General features: G+C 40.0%; 1 protein-coding gene across 2 annotated transcripts in view; it reads right to left on the bottom strand.

The window, feature by feature from the left end:
* LOC114059067 (leucine-rich repeat and fibronectin type-III domain-containing protein 2-like) overlaps positions 1 to 12,796 on the bottom strand; it is a 160,344-nt gene that overhangs the window by 20,462 nt on the left and 127,086 nt on the right. The window lies entirely within an intron of this gene.

The raw sequence follows: 12,796 nt of genomic DNA, 5'->3' as shown, positions 1-12,796 counted from the left end.
CCATCTTTGGAAGCAACATTGAACTGGAATTTGGAAGCAACATTTCTAATATCTGAGTCCTCATGGCAGGTTGTTCTGCCTGTGATCATCTCAACTGTAGTTATCATTATAGATACATGTGTCAGTAATATCCTATGGTGACTGATGAAACTGTGTCCTAAGTACATATTCATCTATCTGTGCTCAGTAAAATAATGGTTATCATAAAAGGTATCTAAAAATAATGGGGTGACAAGAGATTGCGTAAGGATAAACAACCAGTCAAATCATAAAACACAGACTCAAATGATTTATCTAGTAGAAATATTTCAAGAAAAAAGAAATCTATGCACAGAAGAGTCGACAGTCATAGATATCATAGTTACACTAGTTAGCAAAAAGTCTCACAAACCACAAGCTTGATAATTCTGTATAAAAAACAAAAGTGAAGAAATTTCAACCTGTCCATGAATTAAATCAAAAGAGGGAAAAGAGGATCCAGTCCTAACGAGGTCGGTTGTGACTTAACTTTACTCAATTCAGTTTGTGGGAAAATCCAGAGGGGAACTAAATGAAAAGAAATAAGGAACCATTAAGCAAAGTTACATGTAACTCTTATTTGGGAATGGAAAGGAGGACTAAGGATAAAGAAGTCTTTCTCCCTCAAATTGATCCCTCTGCCTTCATGTACCTTTCTATGTGTACACGTCACCCTTTTCAGATTGTATCTTCCATCTTCATTCCTCTGCCTTTAGCTAAATGTTGTGCAGCTTTCTGCCTTTTTGAACTGCCATTAAAACAACATGTAAGAGACAGCACTGCAGATAAACAGCAATGTGTGTCACCTGGTAAGCTGTGCTGTCACTGCCAGCAAAAAGCCAAACATCACACACTCAAAATTAAGCAAAACATCTGAGAATATATAAGAGGGGCTTATTGTTTCACCTAAGTACAAACTGTAGTTGGAGAGTGCAGTTGGGCTGGCACAAGTGTGGTATCTATTGCTACTGTTGGAGAAAGGCTGACAAATGTGATGGCTCCCAGGACAGGAACTTCAGCTGGAGGTTTTCAGCTCCTGCAGCTGCAACTGCGTGAGGCAGACCTGTTCAGTTTATATCTGGCAGATGGACTCCTTACCTGTGCCAAACAATCCCCTCCCTGATGGAGCTTGTGTAAAGTGCAAAAGTGTTTTGCATTAGTTGGATGTCTCTCGAACCACATGTTCAAAGCTCTTACAGGAAATAACACTAGATGCATATTGTAAAACCTTGCTATTTTGACAGTAAAGTTGATTGGATATCTCAAATGAAACATAATTTTTGTGTTAAAATAAGGGTTTCTGCTAGATACATTCTTTCTTGTCTCTTGTAAGAAAAATTAAAATGAAAACTATACCTGTGGAGAGCCACAATGCTCTTCCACTCCCTGGCACCTGTGAGGGGTGCTCTACTTCCAGCCTTTGCTCTGCCACTCCACCCTGTCCTCTGTTCCTTTCCCACTCCCCCACGGATGGCCACCCCTTCTCCTTGTACACCCCAAGCATCCCTTTGTCACTACAGGGGCTGAAAGCAGGGACTATAGTTGGGGGAAAGAGGCACTCTATGGTGACGGTAGACAAAGCGAAGTGAATGTAATGAATTTAGGGAGCTTTGCTTCCGGGAGGAAAGTGACTCCTCAAGGAACATGACGTATGGTGGGGATGGGGCTGTCATTCAAAAGCCGTAACATCCACAAAGAGATTGATGCCAACATTTCCATATTTCCAAATGAAATACTTCTAAAGGCTTTTATGGTTCTATTTATGGTTTTGTGGTTTGGGTTTTTTTTTTTTTTTATAAGCAAACAAAATAACTGTTATGGAGAATTTTCAGCCTGATTCTTGACAGAAACAGATGTTGCAATATTGGAATTTCCCAAGGGACAGATATTCCAGTGTTTGTTACATTTTAAACAGGGCTAGAAAATAAAACTGAATTGATATATGGTTTGTGTCTTCATAGCTGTCGCAGAGGCAGGTGTTGGAGAGTGTGCTAGACAGATGTTGCATGCTACTGCATAGATTGTAAGACCAATTAACATTGATCTGTTTTTTTTTTTTTTTTTTTTAATCAGTTTTTAAAACTGCACCTTGTTTGATGTAAGGAACTGTCAATTATATCGTGGTTCTGTCACTTTCTGTTTGGGAACTACTAAATGTGACCTGATTTGGAAAATGGCAGAAGCCAGAAAAACACTTGCAGATCACGTCCTCAGGGACCTTATGTAGGAAGAAGGACTCTTCTTCTATATTTTTTCATGGATACCCTTTGCTACCTTAAAACTATGGAACATTTCTGTACTGAAATAATGTAAAGAGGTTAGAAAACAGGTTTTAATCTAGTGTAGACATATACACTTCCACTAACTGATGGACATGAAGCTCAGCAATCATGTTAACCCAGCCTTAACTCAGCAGGTAAGGGAATCAGCAAACTGTCAGGATGTGTGCCTGCATGATCAGCATGGAGGACATGGAAAATTGTCAGCAACATGTAGCTATAAGGTCACAGATCAGCCACCTTGAGCTAGAGAGTGATCCTGAACAAGCTCATAGTAAATGCAGGTACACAAAGAGCCTGGCCTTGTTATTGTGACTAGCCATATTGAGAGGGTGCCAAGAAAGAAGAAAATTAACTACAGCACAATCCCACATACCCACAGTGAAAGGAGTAAGACAGTAAAAAGTCTAAGACTTTGCTTAATACTTTCTTTGGTAATTGAACAACATCTAGTGACTAAATGAATAGCTATGAAACAGCAAGTAATGGAGAAGTGTCATCACTACATGGTGATATGTACTTGGACAAGAAGTTGTAGGACTTCCCTGGAACTTGGCACCGCTGGAGAAAGGACATATTGCAATTCCATGTTGCAGCAACATAAACCTTACCCCTACATGTGCTAATCAGGACAAGGAGGAGCTTTCCTTGCCTGTTTCCCTGTGCTACTCCTTGACTTCTTTGGGTTTTTCAAGAAAAACCAGGGATTTTTGGTTACAGTTTCTTGTATTGTCTAGCTCAACATTTCAGGGAGCACCTACATCTTTGCCTACAGTACATCTTCCAACAGGAGCAAGATTTATATTCTGACAAGCTAAGCCTGCTAAGGAAATAGGAATAGTTATTTCGACTTTTTTTTTTTGAGATACAAAGGCCAAATTCAAACAGCCTAATACTTGCAAGATAAAATAGTTATTTTAAAGGTGTTAATATGGAGGTTAAAATCAGTGGTTTTTTGTTTTGTTTTGTTTTGTACTGTTTTAGTTTGTTTGTGTGTGTGTTGTTTTTTTTTTTTTTTTTTTTTTTTTTTTTTTTTTTTTTTTTTTTTTTTTGTCTTTTTTGTTTTTTTTGTCAGAGGAGAGCTTTATCATTATTATTATTTTCTACTCTAAAGTTTGCAGGAAGTTTTACATCAGTGTGCTAATCTGAGGAGTATGCCACCTCTGCCCTCCAAAACACTATTCTTTTTACTTTGCTGGGATAACCAGCATATTCATGAAACCAATGAAGCCAGTTATTAACACCTGTGTTACCACACAATGAAATACAAGGAAAATTCTAGGAGAAAACCAGAAAGGATTTACTCTGAAAAATACTCCATCTCTGGCATAACTACCTAATTAAACCACAGCCGATATAATTATCTACTATGAGATTGCCCGAATGGAGAAAAAAGAGGGAAGGTGAAACAAAAAACAGTATTATGTTTTGGTGAGAAAAAAAACAAACCCTCTCAAAAAACAAAGAGTTAAAACATCATATGCTTCCATTAGGCAGCATTTGTATAGCACAAGGTCTTGCCATCTCTTCACCTACCAACAACCTGGTGTTGTATACAAAGGTGTAATAGTACGCCCTGAAAAGGGACTGTTGCAGTCCCTCAGACCTTTGTTAATACTCTTCACAGCTGTGAATCCTGCTCCCAGTGTTTATTCCATCTTTCCAAACAGTTCTTCATCTCATAGAAGTTTTTAGTGTCCCCAGAGAAAGAAAAAAGAATTTAAACTGTATACCTTTGTGTCCTCAATGTGGCTCATCTCCCTAAGCAAATCATACAAGAACCAGACGTACTTCCGCATCGTTTTTTTCTAACAAAGGGATTGCAACATTGCTAGTGCCGCTGAGAGAACAGGAGGTTTATCTGACACCACCCAGAGAAGATGGTGCTGTCACTGCCCTCTGTTCAGTCAGCAGCCTCTGAAAGCAGCCAGCCAGGGCTCTACAAGTTCCTGAGCTGGACGAGGTGACTCCTTCCCTGTGGCAATTCCTTCTTCTGCCTGCTCAGGTGCTATCACCTCATTGAAACAGCAACCAGAGGAGACTGCAAGGATCAATGGGTGGAGGAGAGAAGCAGGGGTCCTCTTGGCACTCTTGCCTGCTCAGCTTACGAGAACATTCGGCCTCCCCTCCTCCCATTGTCCAACCTTGGCAGCACTGACAAATTCCTTCCCATGGCACTCCCAGGCCATGAAATTCCACATGCAGCAGAAGAGTGGGCATCAGGCTTGTGACACATCCTTGCCCCAGAGTAACCAAGCTGAAAATCTCTTTCTGCATACTCAAATTAGCAAGATCCAAGTTCACTTGGACTCTGCTGTACAACGTACATGGAGGTTCCGTGATTGCTGCTGTGAATCTTTCTCATTCTACACCAGCCTTCTGGAAAAGAGGCACAGGCATCCCCCACCCTCCCAGCACCAGCAGAAGGACTGATTCATCAAGCCTGACTCTCTGAGGCAATCTGCCAGACGACAGAGCTGCTGGTGGGGTGTCTTGATGCTGTCAGCTGCCCATATGTCTGTTGGGCAGCTATTGCCTGTGCAATCCCCACTCTGAGAAAAATTCAGAGCACGGTTTAGGATATCTACATCAGGGCCAATTCCACAATCTAAGCTGATTAAATAAATGGATAATTAAAAAAAAAAAAAAAAGCATTGGGTTAAGCAAATACCTCTTTTATTTGTTTTCTTGTCAAAATGAAGTAAATTATGAGGTAATAAATATACTACAAGCTTAGACAAATTCAAAGCGATGCGAGGGGAAGGGGAGGGAGGACAGATGGGCAAATTCTGCACAAATTCATACCTAGTGCTGGCTGTCTCAAACTCTTCATCTCTGCAAATAAACTAATCTGTAAATCAGGAGCAGCTGAACAAAACAGGGTTATGGCATAGCCTTACCTTGCTGTCTCCAGGGTTTTTTAAGCCATCCTAAAGCATGGCTGTAGCATGGCTGAATGAACTCTTTCACATCCAAGGATACCACACTAATTATCTTTCTTGTTCAGCACTAGTGCATCCACCTCCATCACATGGGTGATTTTGTTTCCACTCCTCCAAAGTGCCCTCTACCAAATGCTGAAGCTTGTTTTCTTTCTGGGTGTAGTCCCTTTGTTGGGTTCTTGTCAAATGTTCTGGGACCTAATACGATCATACTTTGAGATATCAGCAGGGCTGTGGCAATGAGGCAGATCAGCCTGCTGGCTGGACTGCTTTTCCCTGCTATGAAAATCAGAACTTTTAATTTTAAACTTATACAATTCTCAATGTCATTATAGTTTCAAGGTTTCTTTAGATTAAAGTACTACCTTGCTACTCTCAGCTAGTACTAGATTACCATTTTGCTTGGCCTTATTACAGATTATTATGGATTACTAAGTACGTGTCTCTACTGTGTTCATACTAGACTGTAAAACAAGACGTATTTGGGGGAAAAGGGTAGTATAACAATGAAATACCCCAAAATATGTTTTCAAAGAAATCTATTACCTCCCATCTTCCTTCTTTGTGACTGAAAATTTGAGTTACATTTCTCCTGGGCCCTTTAAGAACAAATAGAGGATAAATGACTTCCTTGTAGTACAAACCTTCATTGAAAACCTACAAGTAAAACACTCAAAAAATTACACAGAGCATGAACCTGATTTCTGCCTCAAGTTTTAAATTCCTCAGCTTGTCTGAATCCCCTTCTTTTATCGTTCCCTAACCAAAGTGTTAACACAAATACTACTCCCCATCAACATCCCAATTAAAGCCCAAAAATAGGTTTAAATGAGAAACAAGCGTTGCATTCACCTTTTGCTGTGTGACCTGAAAAGAGACTTTTGCTCACTCCAAATGTATATATTTTGCTCAGAAAATCTGCCTTTTATAGACAAATTAAAAAAATGACCAGACTTCTAAGGGCTAAAGATAATGAGGGCTTTACAATATAATTAATTTAGTCCAGCATAGTCTTCTTCTTTTTTTAAAATTATTTTTCCAGTGGTGTGTCTCTTCTGGTTCTATGTTTTTAAGTAATTTCTTTAAGAAAGCAAGCTGTATCATTGTATTATGTGTTAGGGTTAAGCAGATCAATCATTGTATAAAAAAAGCACATTTTCTTCTGAAAACACCCTAAGCATACAAGCAAAAAACCTGGTATGAAAGAGAAAGGGTATAATAGGAAATTCAAAGCAAGCAATCAGATAAATGAGCCTGCAGTTACACCAGTGAAATAAGGCACTAAGTTCAGTCTGTTTTTCTAATTTTGACTTATTTTTACTCTGCCATCCTCCTTGTCCCGTCTCATGTATTTGATAGATAAAATATTCCAACATAACCGAACAATTTTTTGCACAACCCTGAGAATAATGTTCACGGGCAGAACTCACTGATCAGCACTGGAAAGAGAAGGAATAACAGGAACCTGCTGTAGGAGAAGCAGGTGCCATTCTCCAAGACCCTCCTACCAAGAATCTAGAACATCAGCTTTAAAAGGGGCAAAAAGGCTTTCCCATGACTTCAGATGGGAGCTGTATGGGGTATGGCATCAGAAAGCTGGGGAGGCAGGAGCTGTCAAGGCACCCTCTTTCACCTACCCACAGCCTGGAACCTGCGCGTGAGCATGTGGGAACTAAGTTAAGCAGAATGATCTCAAACTGGCAAGGCAAATTCTAGCAATGCAGTGTTTTAGAACACAATATGGTTTTTAAGCTTTTTGATTTATAAGTCTATTACAAAACACCTGTGGATAAAAATAAATCATCCTTTACTTCAAGCAGTTAGCTTTCAGACATTACTTTTACTATTGGATCATAACACTTGAAGGAGATTTCATAGTAGTCTGAATTACTGGTGTCCCCGTTGAAAGGAAGGGTGGAGTGAGGGGAGGCAGGAAGTTCTTGGGTACAGATTTTGAAAGACTAGGAGGAGTTCTTATACTCTGTGGTCATGGATACTTTTCCATTCCTCCTAAAAGATGTCAGCAGATGTGACCCAAAACAAGGAAGAGATCAGAGTGGATCTCTGACACCACCTGGAACTCAGTGGATCAACACTAGAGAGATAAGGAGTATTGGAAACCTGCTATAGGCACCACATGAAGTGAAAACTCGGAGATCAAATGGAGCATCATGGGTGGTTAAATGTGCATTACATATACAAATGCTGAATATGTAAAAGCTTTGAATATGTTTAAACTTTTCATTTAAAAATCAGATTGTTGAGTCACCTGAAGCTTAATCAAAATCTTATTTCAATAGTTCATATTGGCATCAGACTATAACTTTTTATTTCAATGATGGGTGGGGACAGATATTGGCAATTAGGTTCAGAGCATCTGAGAGAGGGAATGTGGGAGATGTTGTGGGCAACCATTAGCTCATCCTCCCCCCAAGTGAAAATGCTGAACCTTTAATGAACTGAATTAATGATTGGTAGCAGAGATAAAACAGAAATACTACTGTCTTATGCTGAATCTCAGAATCACAGAATATTCGGAGTTGGAAGGCACCCACACACGTCATCAAAGTCCAGTTCCTTGCCCTGCACAAGATAGTCCTAACAATCAGACCACATGCCTAATAGTATTGTCTAAATCGATTCTGGTTTGCTTTTCAGTCTATGAAATACCCCTGGCTGTCGTAGTGTTACTTCCCAGCAGCACAACAAGGGCTGAGATGAGAATCAGGCTCTTTGCCTTTGTATTCAGCTCCTGAGGCTGAGCTCGGGGGTGGAACTGCAGCATACAAACTCTCTACATACCTCAATAAGTGTTATTTGACAGCAGCTAAACTTTGAAGGAAATGAGAATGTCTCCCAGCTGGCAGAAGGTGCTGTTCTTCCCTTCTCTGCTCTGCCAGGGCACTGCAGCATGGCTGGCAGTAACACAAGCACCATCTCACAAGCCCTCACATACATCTCACATTCTCATGTAAAGGGACGTATCTCCTGTAGGATTAAATGGTCATTTAGTATTTTGCCTTTCTGTGTCAGCGATTAAGCAAGAAAATAATGGTCTGGGTAGCATCTGCATGGTCTGCCTCTGCTCCTCATGATCTGGACTTGCTCTCTACAAGCAGTAAGTGGATGATAGCTGGCCACAACAATCTAGGATGACTATAGGGACATTACTCAGACGCACATCTACTTTTCTTGCATATATGATTTTAAAAACTATTTGTTTCATATTTTATATTTCTATTTTCCACTTCATTATCTGGTAATACATATAATTTTTCTCATTTTCACTACATTTTCTTTCTTATTCTTTAAAGATTTCTCATATTGCAAGGGCAGAGGGAGGAAAAAACAAGCACAAGCAAACAAACAAGCAATAAACAACCCTAAAAAAAACCCCTGTCCTTGTATTTCTTCTGTAAAAAGAAACAAAATAAAAATAAAAAGCTAGATGTAAAATTTTTCAGCAGACAGAAAATCCTTTACTGTCCCAGAACGCATGCTTCTGTGAAGCAACTTCCTCATTATGTCTAATGATTTTCAGCAAGTTCGCACTTGCTGAGAGTCCTCTAGACGTCAATTCACACTACCGCTGCAAACCACTCTCAATGACCTGAGGTACCAAGTGTCCACATCAAACTTTCCTCTTCTCTGCTTACATAAATTTTACTTCTCTTTGGGGCTGTGACTTCGCGTTTTATTTTTATACAGTGACGCTCTCTACCCATTAAATACAAAAGATTAATACATGATAATTAATGTCTTCATGTGATGCCTTTCCTCCCAATGACTGTTTTTAGTGTTTAACTCTACAGATGCTTTGACCAAAGCAAAGTTTCTATCCTGCATACAATGCAACTGAAATAGCTCAACTCACATGTTGAGGCTGAGGAGAGGTTTTTGTACCAGCTATGAGCCATGGAGGAAGGTCATTGCCTAGTGGTTAGAGACAGAGGTGGAAGGGAAAAAACTGGATAGAAGAGTGGCAGGCATTTATCTGCAAGTCTTCATTTTTCCAAATCATGAGTAAGGGCAGAAGTTGGAGTCCTTTGGAATAAATGTCTTTTCTAAAGTTACCTGTACTATGTATTTCTAACTTTGCTCAGAGAGGAAATAACATAAACACACTTTTCTACAGCAGCAAGCTGTTGAGACAATTTTCCCTGACAGCAATAGGGCAGGACTTCCTCTGTTTTCAGTCTTTAGCTGGAAGATCACACAGTAGGCTTTCCTAGCAAGATGCACTAGACAGTGGCATCCTCTCTGATGCATGACCTGATGCTCAGTGTGTCACTGCTGTTTGAGAGAATATCTTTACACAACATAGATATTACTGAAATTTGCAGCATCTTAGTCATAAAGCACTTTATTATTGACATGCAGTTGACTAGATGAGTGCATGAGTATATTTATACCACCATGCTGTGGGAAATTCAAACTCAGTTAATTACTTCCTACCTAGGTTAAAGTACCAGTAAGTGCAAATGCCGAAGTTATTTTTTCCTCATGGAATGGAGCTGCACAATCACCTGATTGCTAAACTGCAGCCAATATTTAACTGAGAAGTGACAGGATAGCAGGGATCTCTGTTTAGCCAGTCTGTAAAGCATTTGCAGTAAAAGGAGCTGTGTAAATGTAAATCATTATTATATTGTTTAAGTAATCAAATCCATGGCACCATTGTTTAAATAAACTGGAGATGTGGAGCCATTTATTCATATTTTAATGCTTAGACTGCCTGCTACATAAAATATATATGGAAAAAATAAGCTTTCAGAAACATATAAAATACTGTTTTTTTCCTAGTGCTAAATTTATAAGCTAGGGAGACTATAGTGCTATAGTAATTCTTAATTTGTACAGCTGTTTTTATCACTCTTAGTACAAAATACCACAAAATAAACCAGACCTAAATCTCTCATAAATCTAATGAGAATGTCACACTTCAAATGCACATTTTTAAATGGCTGCATCATTGCTTTAATTCAAACACAGCCAGAAGGCTCAGTATGACCTGGGAAGTTTTACAGAACACTTGCAGATTTACTCACTTTTGAAGAAGTAGTGAATGTATGTATTTCATCAATGCCCACCAGCCAAAGCTGAGATTTGGTCCCAAATCATATAGGGCACTCTATACATAAAAACCCCACAGTCTCTCTCCCCAGATGCCTTAGATGAATTCAAGTGTTGCAGTTATGTAATGTTCCATCTTAATCATTCATGACTATCCCTGTTGCTGCAGACCACACAAAGACTTCAAAGCAAGTCTCCCTGTTCAGTTATGTGGGCCCTGGTTCCATTATATTTTCTAGTGTGTTTATCCCTCTGAAGCAAAGCAAAGCAATGCTGTAACTCAGGTTAGAGGTGGGAAGCTGAGGCCCAAAGATATTGTCTTCTAAATTTTTATGTTTCAATTCTACCCCTTATTCAATATGAATTGAAACATACCAGTGCCTAAGTAGCACTGATCATAAGTCTGATGCTCTTACACATCTAAAACACTTTTTAGAGTCTAGATGGAGAGGAGCAGGTAAGATTTCTATGATAGACCAGGTTTCCTAAGACTAAGGGCAGACACTGCCCTGAAGACCTTGGTCTTCTTCCCTCCCATTCCCTGTTGAACATTGGTTGCTTTTTCTGCGTATTTTCCCTTCAAATAAGAAATGGTTTTCAGTTTTCAGTTTGTGACAAACTTCTGGTCTTGGCTAAAAGTGATGGGTACAGTATACCTTTTTTTGTCAGTGGTGTGTGTTTAGGGGTGGTTGATATTACAGAAAACATGGAAGAATGGAAAGACTGCTGCATCAAAACCCACATATCTGTATAAGAATACTTAAATTAACTTGGCTCTGGCCTTTGCAAAGTGTACTGTACTTTTCCAGAAGAACAGTTACAAATATCTTTTCTTCAGTGATTAACTCACAGTGCCCAATGAAGTGCTCACCTGAGTGGCACTCAGGATTATGGAATCACAGAACAGTTGAGGTTATAAAGAGCTGCTGGAGGTCATCTCATTCAACTCCCTTGCTTAAATCGATTCATCTAGGCCCAGTTGCCCAGGACCATGTTCAGATGGCTTTTAAGGATGGAGACTCTCTACCAGTTCTATGACACAGCTGTAGCAGTGGTCAGTTACCCTCATAGTAAAAAAATATTTCCTAATGGTCAGATATGCACTTTCAGATGGTGCCCCTAGCACTGGGCAATGCTAAAAAAGCCTGACTTTGTCTCCTCACTCCCCTCCTTCAGATATTTGTACACATTGATGAGTTCCCCCCGACCTTTCTCTTCGTCAGGCTGATGAGTCACAGGTTTCCGCCTTTCCTTCAATGTGAGGTGCTCCAGGTCCTTAAACATTTTGGTGGCTCTTTGGTGGAGTCTCTACAGTATGCTCATGTCTCCCTTGTACTAGGCTGCCCAGAACTGGACACAGTACTTCAGGTGTGGTCTCACTGGTGCTGGGCAGAGCAAAAGAACCTCCTTTCTCAAACTTTTGGCAACATTCCTCCAAATGAAGACCAGGATATCATTAGCCTTCTCTATGGCAAGGACCCATTTCTGCCTCATGTTCAACCTTATGTCCAGCAGGACCCCCAGGTTCTTTTCTGCAAAGCTGCTTTCTAGCCAGATGGGCCCTGCATATCCAGTGCATAGGGTTATTCCTCTTCAGTGTCAGGACTTGGTATTTTCCTTTTACTGAATATCATGGTGGTGTTCTCAGCCCATTTCTCTTACCTGTCAAGGTCCCTCTGGATGGCAGCGTGACACTGGTCTATCAGCCACTTCTCACTGTTTTGTGTCACCAGCAAAATTGCAGAGGGTACATTCTGTGACATTGTACAGGTTATTATTGAAGATATTAAATAGAATTGGATGTTAAATAGGTTGTGGATCATTATAGACTCTTGGGGAATACTGCTAGTTACTGAGCCACTGTCCCCTTTGCACCATCTGCAGCTCCTGCCAGTGGAAGACCACAGCTGGGATGGAAAGGGGAGTCGCACTGGTGTCTTGGGTAATGATCAGCAGAGATGGGGCTCACATCAGTGGGTAGGGGAGAACTTCTGCTTTCACTCTTTCACTATGAGCACATTGTTCATGAAAAATTCTTAGCAGGGAATGCGGTAAATGTCTTTCTTTTGTGCATGTGTTTCTTACTAGCCGGATTCCTTCAAGCAGAGCAGACTGTGTCTCAGTCCTGGTATACCGACTATCTTAGCATATATTAAGTGCTCATAATTTTAGCAGCTAAGCAGTGTCACGTCCCATTTAGCACATACACAGCATTTTATAGAGCAGAGCACTGTAGAAATCCTTTTCCCTTAGGTTTTTCTACACACTCATTGCAGTGATATGCATCGGACCACTTAAAGCAAAACAGATTTAGTTAATTAACTCTAAGGGACTGAGTGGTTCCCTGACTGGAAGTCGTAAGAACTGGTTTTGATATTATGAGTACCATTGATTAACTCTCAGATGCTGGACAATCACTTCATCTTTCTATGCTTCATTTTTCCCTGGTGCAAAATGTAGAGAAATAAAATTTGTTTTCTTTGG

The sequence above is a fragment of the Empidonax traillii genome, unplaced genomic scaffold (assembly GCF_003031625.1).
Source record: "Empidonax traillii isolate 1590-97213 ecotype Southwest subspecies unplaced genomic scaffold, ASM303162v1 scaffold202:size1011777, whole genome shotgun sequence".
NCBI lineage: Eukaryota > Metazoa > Chordata > Aves > Passeriformes > Tyrannidae > Empidonax > Empidonax traillii.
This window is presented reverse-complemented; position numbering and strand designations above follow the sequence as displayed.